At 33.6% G+C, this 8,504-nt stretch overlaps 1 pseudogene; it reads right to left on the bottom strand.

The window, feature by feature from the left end:
• Positions 1–6,224: 6,224 nt before the first annotated feature.
• Positions 6,225–7,914, bottom strand: LOC115952168 (annotated as a pseudogene).
• Positions 7,915–8,504: the final 590 nt, after the last annotated feature.

Here is an 8,504-nt window from a genome sequence, read left to right as displayed (position 1 = left end):
GAGAAATGCTGTGTTCAGTGGTAGGTTGTTATTTTTCAGCCACAAAAAAAAAAAAAAAAAAAAAAAAAAAAAGTGGTAGGTTGTTATGATTGTATATAAATGTGCAAAAGAAATGTTAAGTGATAGGTTGTCACAGTTGTTATAAGTAGGTAAAAAAGTAATTTTAATTGTGGATTCAAATTAGAAGATTAGAACCAATAATAATTTACTATTTATGATTTGATGTGAAAATATTGTAAATATATATATTTTTTAAATGTTGTGAATATAATGATTCTCAAAATGACAGTTTTAAACCAGCACATAAGCTTCGGTAGTGTTAATATAAAAATAAAATTATAATTGATGTAAATTATTAAATTTTATCGAAAAAAATAGTAACATTTTAACTTGGGTTTCTAAAATTTTTTTGAAAAAAACTTTTTAACGTGGGTTTAAAAAAAATTAAAAAAATAAAGAAAGAAAAAGGTTTAAACATGAAGGTTCTTTCTGTTTCTGAATAAGTGGGTTAGTGGGTTAGTGAGAAAGTAATCCTATTTAGTATTTTGGATAAAAAAAATTTGGTGAGAAAGAGTATTTTGGATAAAAAAAATTTGGTCTAAACAAAGAAAGTCTTTTAAATACTATTATAGATAAATTGGCAAAAAGATGACATTTGTAAGTGATGGTTATTTTTACACATAGCCAACCCCTTCTCTGATTACTGGGGTAGTTTTTGGCTTAAATAACAACCACCTATTTCCCATTAGTAAAAAATTGAAGTCTACAAGCAGATTCTCTTCAAAATGTAATCCTCTATCAATGGCAACAATTCTCAATCAACGGATGGATAATTTCACGTTTGCAAGTGTGTTTACTTTCGTATGAATTATCTAAAAACAGGCTTTTAACTTAAATTGGAGAACTGTAATTTTACCAATTTCATTTTGTGTTCTATTGTAATCAAGTGACATTCTACTTGTGCTACTATGATATCAAGTGAGTTCTATTGTCTAATATCTTTTTTGATCATTTGTGCATTTGATTTGTTTATATTCCTCTTTTCTTGGTTGAATTTAGAACTTGTGATGTCCTATTAGTTTAGGTAGTGGCAAAGTTCAACTTTTTGGCGTAAAATTCTGTCTTGCATATAATTCTTTTGTGTAGACAACCATATTTTACAAATTAGTTTGCGCTCTCAACACCGTTATTATTATTATTATTTTAATTTATTATCTTTACATGAGTTCACACTTCAAAAAAAAAAAAAAAAAAAATACTTTACATGAGTTCACATCTCTCAAAGCTATCATGGACTGGCCTCCTAGCTGACACTACAATTACAAATGATTGAGATCAAGTGCAATTGCTAAAAGCAATTGTACTATGCAGTTACACCATTTCCTTCACAAATTTTTTTACATTTTTAATTTTTAACTTTAATTTTTTACATTTTTTTAATATGTTTTTATTTAATGGTTGAGATTGAAAGTTATTGTTTGTAACTTTCAATCTCCACCCTTTAATGCTATTGTATCAGGTGCACTTGATCTCAATCCAATAACAAATTGAAGTTTGCAGTGCTGTGTTAATCGTGTGCCCCATTTAATAGATTCCCGGTCTATGAAATACATGTCAAGCTTTTATAATATATATATATATATATATATATATATAATGCTAGAGATAGAAACTTTTTTACAAACTGCTGATATGATAAATAATTATTGGTAAATGAAAAAGTAATATTAATGGCGGATTTAGATGAAAACTAATAAGAAGTTGAATACATCAATAGTTTGTAAAAATGTTGTAAAATAATTTCTGGCTATATATATTTATAGGGTTGGATTTAACTTACATCTTGTGTAACTTTAAGTAATGTTACACCACTCAATATTTTTTAATTGAATGTGGATTTTGACAAATTCACCGTTAGATTACATTATCTTCATATATTTTCCATACTTGCAAAATTTCAAAGTGATCAAAGATTAATAGTCATATCATCAATCAAATATTTAAATTTAAGTTTTTGTTATCTAAAATAATATAAAAGATTAGTTTATGGATTGAATGGTAAATAATATCCAATTGATATGAAATTTAGCATAAATGTTAAGAACATATAGAACATGTAATTCAATTGTGAGATTTTCAAAATATGAATTCTATAACAAGTTATTGGGTGGTGTAACATTGCTTGAAGTTATATTAGGTGTAACTTGAACCCAACTTATATATATATATAAAGTCAAAACTTAGAGAAAATTTAATTAGATTCTAAATTAGATTTCAATTTACTATGGGCTAATTTTGTATCATATATCCACTTAAATTTTTTTAATTTTTGTGTCAATGAATTAATGAGTGCAATATACTAAGAGTCTAATATTAATCAATTAAACAAAACCAATCATATATCTACTCAACAAAATAAAACACATTCTATCTTATCAATTACATTTATTTTTCTTATGGAAAAGTTTGACTACAACTTTACTCAATATCTTTTTATTGGATATAAATTTTGACAAATCTACTATTGGATTACATTTTCTTCTTAAATCCTCTATACTTGTAAAATTTCTAGGAGATCAAAAATCAATAGCTATGTCATCAATCAAATATTTAAATTTCAAATTTTTATAATCTAAAATTATACATAAAAAATAAGTTTTAGGATCAAATAGTAAATAATATCTGATTGACATGGAACTTAACATAAGTCTTAAGAACATAAAGAAGATGTAATTCAATAGTTAGATTTTCAAAATATGTAACTGTAGGGCCCAAGAATTCATGGTCCAGACCCGCTTTGTATTAGGGCCCAAGGCCCAAGCCGAGGAGAACCTCATGCTCGGTGCCTCACAAAATGCCTGAAGGAAGGGGTAAACTCAGTATAGGGGCAGGACAAAGGAAAAGCTGCCAGCATCATAATACAGAACCCTGTATCTGACAAGCCCATACTCCAAACCATACTCCTTTAACTTTCCCAACGACCCCTAACCACTCTAGGTATGGGTTGATGGGACAGGACTACACCCCAAAAAAGTGAAATTTACACACGGACCCTTAAAAAGGGAAAGAACGTTAGTATAAAAAGGGGGAAAAAAGGTAAATAAGGGGGGCTTTTTCCCCGGAAGGAGGGAGAATCCCGCAAAGAGAGAAAGGGAAGGGTACAATGCTCCTCGGACGCGGTCCGAGGACGTAGATCCTATAACCCGTAATGATATAGGGCTTGGCTAGTCAAGTTAAGTCCGCCCATGCATAAGCTCCCAGAAAAACTACGACCAAACCACTCACCTGTGCCCAAGGTCCTACCTTTCAAGCCCACTCTATACAAATCATATTGTTAGGGCCTTTTATTTACGAGCCCAATGTCATTCTTGGACAGCTAAATAATCGTGTCCCCACAGTAACAATATTAAATTAGTGAGTGTTGTAATCTTAAGTTACAACCAAGTTTATAGTCAAACTTTATCATTTTTTTAATAATTCAATTAATTATGTATATTTTATGATAAAAAAAATGTATATATTTTTAAATGGATCCACGCGTATGTATGAGTTACAATCTAGTATTATTATTATGTAATTTTTTAGGTCAATTAGGCTTGATTTGAGCCCCCACCCTTTGCATCATTGATGCAAGAAGATGGTCCATCAACTTTTTAGAGCATCCCCCAGTAAGGTTTCTAAATTGAATTAAAAGTCAATTTAGCAACTAATACTTTCAAAATGCATTGTACAATAAAAGAGGTAAACTCAAAAAAATTTGAGTATCAGCTACAGTGAACTGCCATTGGGGTGTCCAAGGACCAAGGAGGGTCAAATATGAAGTAATACACGTGATTCCACTCGAAGAGCAAATCCGGCCCGAAGACTTCATTGGTTTGAGAAGGGAGGAGATGAAAGATAATGTTGTATAAGGGCCCGCTTAAAGGAGGAAGCATTATGGAAAGGGGCCAAGGCAGTGGGAAGGAGTTTCCTATAAAGATTTACCTACTACCTCCGCATTGAATGCATAGCAACAACCTTATCAACTACATTAATGAGGAAATGACCCCTGAACAGTAGATTCACAACTAAGTAGCCCATTTTACCACCTTCAGCAAAACTTTGATGGGACAAGTGTCATAAGGAAAGCCCTAAAGCATACAGGTGGAAGGCTAGGATGCAAAGAAGAAAAGTATATAAGGGAGGGGAACTTCCCAATTATGGGATCTTTTTTTGGAGCATAATTAAGAAGATAAGAATTCAAACAAAGGGGGAACTAAATTAGGACTAGTAAAAATTCTTATATAAGAATCCATCCTCGGACTTGCCCAAGGATAACATTAATCTTAATTACTCTTTGAACTGTTCTTCTCTATTCATACTTGGTCCTTCGGCCTCAAACCTAAACTTAATTTGACTTAAACCAGAACTGTTTTCCCACTCTCTATACAAATTCTATTGTTTGGGCTCAATTTGAAGAATAGGGCCTTACTATTCTTAGTGGGCTTGGGTCATCAACTTTTTAGCACTTACAATTGGCGCTATCTGTGGGGAGATCTTGTTTGTAGTTTTATTAAGTTATGGCTAACCTAGAGCAGAACAAGGAGGAATCTACTGGTTCTCAGTGTGAGGATCATTTTGTTAATTTGGAACGAAAGAGGGATAGGGAGTATAATCCCACAACTAGTGTTATGGTGGAAACAAAACATATAGAGCGCATTGAAATGAGTCATTCAAGGACTGGGAGCCATGTTTCGCATGAGCAAGAAACGCGGAATTTGAAACTTGAGATTGATCATTTGCATAAAAAGTTGTGTCGGAGAGAACGTGACAGGAGAAATTCCACACCCCCATCAAGTGAGGGATCCGGGGAAAATAGGGATCGATCTTATTGGCATAGATCTAGGACTCCTCCTAGTGAATTTTTTTCGCCTCCTCTCACTCGGATAAGTTAGAAAGGCATAGGAACAAGCGTGGAGAAAGCTCATCCTATTGGAGCATGGGGAATGGTGCAATGAGCATGGCACTTCACCAAATTTCAAAGTCACCCTTTGTAAGGAGACTTGACAGAGCCAAGATTCCCCACCATTTTACGCAGCCTATGTTCACCATTTACAAAGGGAGAACCAACCCTGTGGAGCATGTGAGCCATTTCAACCAAAGAATGGTTGTTCATTCCAAGAATGAGGCTCTTATGTGCAAAGCTTTTCCTTCCAGCGTCGGGCTCGTAGCTATGCAATGGTTTGATGCGTTGGAGGAAGGTTCAATAAGATCTTTTGAAGAGTTGACCTGAGCGTTTGAGGCAAGATTTGTAATATGCAGTAGAGTTCCTAAACCCTTAGATTCTTTGTTGTCTATGGTGATGAGAGAGGAGGAAACTCTTAAGACCTACTCGGATAGATATTGGGTTCAATTTGAAGGACAGGACCTCACTATTCTCAGTGGGCTTGGGCTGTCAACTTTTTAGCACTTACAACTATCTATAACTCACTATAGCTTAAAACTTTTTTTTTTTTTTTTTAATGTGTGGTGTTAAAAAGAATAGTATTTTAATGTGTTGATGGTTGTGATTGTTATTTATTGTATTGGATATATTATTTTAAGATGAAAGTACAATATTGGTTCCTTAAGTTTACTCTATGTGTGCAATTGGTCCTTTAAGTTTGAAGCGAGCACAATTGGTCCCTCAAGTTTTAAAATTGAGTTATATTAGTCATTTTACTAATTGCCGTTAGTGGTATTACTTATGTGGCTAAAGGAATAATGACTTTGCATTTTTTTTAATGACGTGACAATTTTTTAAGTAAAAAATTAATTAAATGAATTTACACACTAAAAAAGAAAAATTGACCCATTCTAATTCAAGTCTTAATCCTAAGCCGTTACCGAATTAAAACTCTTCATTAATTCTTGCAATCGTTTAAAAAAAAAAATTGACCCACTCTAATTCAAGTCCACTAATTCTTGCAATCCCCTTAGGCGCCAGCTTTCTGCCTTTACTGTTGTCTCATCTATGGTGGCCTTTGCTATTGCTACTCTCTTTATTTCTACCTCCACAGCTACAACCGAGTCTGCAACTCATGATGGCTTGGTTATGGTCTACCTTGCACCAATCAAACTACATAGGATTCCCATCGACTAGTTCTTCCATAAAACGTAACGCCTTGATACTGTGAGCCCTGAGACCTTGGTCCACGTCGGCTCTTCTTGACCAGAGGTTTCTGTTGCTGCTAAGGCAGGATTTTCTACTCCGCAGCTTTGCCGAAAGTTGAAGTGAGATCCAACCACCCCGCCACGACGGAAACTCCTCTGTCTCCGGCCACCAAATACAATTGTATCGTCTGGTTGTTGCGAATACTGTAGTCGTCCTCATCTTCTTCTTCTTCATCTCCTCCACGATCGATATTGAGCTTTGCTCTGAAAGATAATGGCTGGCTTGGAGCTGCTCAATCTCTCTCTCTCGTGGGTTTGTGAATCAGACTGTAAGTGAGTTCTAATTTGGTACCAGGTTAGGATTAAGACTTAAATTAGAATGGGTCAATTTTTTTTTAATGTGTAAATTCATTTAATTAATTTTTTACTTAAAAAATTGCCACATCATTAAAAAAAAAAAAAAAACTAAGTCATTGTTCCGTTAGCCACATAAGTAACACCACTAACGGCAGTTAGTAAAAGAACTAATATATCTCAATTTTAAAACTTGAGGGATCAATTGTACTCGCTTCAAACTTAGGAGACCAATTATGCATACATGGTAAACTTGAGGGACCAATAGCATAGTTTCGCCTTATTTTAATGTGTTGAATGTTAAAATAAAATATTAATGTTAGGTATATTATAAAGTGGGATGTTAAAATAAAGTGGAGTATTATAATAGATAAAGTAGTGTTTTGAGTTGTTAAAAGCTATACATTTTTTAGCTTTTTTACTTTGAATGCTCAAAAGCATATCACCTTAATATACAAACCCTACAATCTATCCCTATGGACTAATAACAAAGTGACAACTAATTACAAATAACACACAATTAACAACCCAATAATCTGAGGTGCAAATCTAATTGTAGTTGTTCAAGATGTAAGCATTTTATGATGTATTCACTACCGTCCGATTAATTATTATCAAATATTTGTGTTCAAATTAATTTTTTTATTAGTGATGTGTCAACAATAGACAGTCAAAAAATGAAATCAAGTCACACATCAAATTTTTGAATTACCATAACTCACATAGAAATGACACTTGTCCAAGCCATGTGGCAACGTCAAATAAAGAAAGCCATGTAGCAACTTTTTTTTTTTTTTTTGAGAGGAAACGATAATATACTTAGGCAAAAATGCAAAACTGACCCTCTAACTTTTAGCTTTTGTCATTTCAGTCTCCTAACTTTCAGTTTTGTCATTTTAGTCCTTTAAGTTTCAATTTTTGTCAATGTAGTATTCTGTTAGGTTTTAGTTACTGCTACCGTTAAGTTTGACCCTTTTTTTTAAAAAAATAATTTTTGTAATTAAAAGAAAATTAAAAAAAAAGCTTGGAAAAAAAAAAGAAAAAAGAAAAAAGAAAACATGGAACTTTTTTTTTTCTTTGCTCGAAAAAATCAGAGCAACAAACCTTAGATCTCGAGCTTTCAGTCGGTTTGGAAAGTCAGCTTGACTCCTCAAAGCCATCGAGAGCACCGCCACTGGTAGAGGTGGCACCGCTCCATGACAGCGGTGTGGTAGGACTAGCTCGCATAGGCTCGGCCTTCTTCTTCGTGGTGGAGTCACCGTGTCTAGGCCCCGACTTGGAACGACGTTGGCGGACAGTCCAACCGAGGTGGAGAACAGCCTGAACAGGCTTCGGTAGAGGAGGCTAAGCTTGGAAAAGCCTTAACAGAAAATCCACCACCATCGTGTCATCGATCATGGCCTCCTTGACCCACTCATCATCGCTCATATTCTCACTACGACGTCGTTTTAGGGAGAGAAAAAGAAGAATGAAAATCTTGTTGGTGGTGTTGTATAGCGTGTGTTTGTGTTTAATGATGGAGAGAGAGCAGACAATAGGGAGGCTGAGGATGAAGATTGAAGGGGACTTCCAATTCCATGTTTTTTTTTTTTTTTTAAATTTTCTTTTAATTACAAAAATTATTTTTTAAAGAAAAGTCAAATTTAACGGTAGCAGTAACTGAAACCTAACAGAATACTACATTGACAAAAATTGAAACTTAGAGGACTGAAATGACAAAACTAAAAGTTAGAGGACTGAAATGACAAAAGCTAAAAGTTAGAGGGACAGTTTTGCATTTTTGCCTATACTTTATTTATATGGAATCATGTTATACAATGGAAAAGAGAGAAAAAGGACATTCTTATAACCAAACAATGGCATCCTTATTCTCTTTTGCAACATTACCCAAAGCTAAATCAACAAGATTACATTGTAAATATATACTAACAAAAGAAATAAAATCAAAACTATCACAAATAAGTTTAATGTCTTCAAGATCCAAGCTACTGCAAGAACAAATCATCTTCTTGAAGTTT

The sequence above is a fragment of the Quercus lobata genome, chromosome 7 (assembly GCF_001633185.2).
Source record: "Quercus lobata isolate SW786 chromosome 7, ValleyOak3.0 Primary Assembly, whole genome shotgun sequence".
Taxonomy (NCBI): Eukaryota; Viridiplantae; Streptophyta; class Magnoliopsida; order Fagales; family Fagaceae; genus Quercus; species Quercus lobata.
Note: the sequence above shows the minus strand (reverse complement) of the source record. Positions and strands in the feature narration are given on the sequence as shown.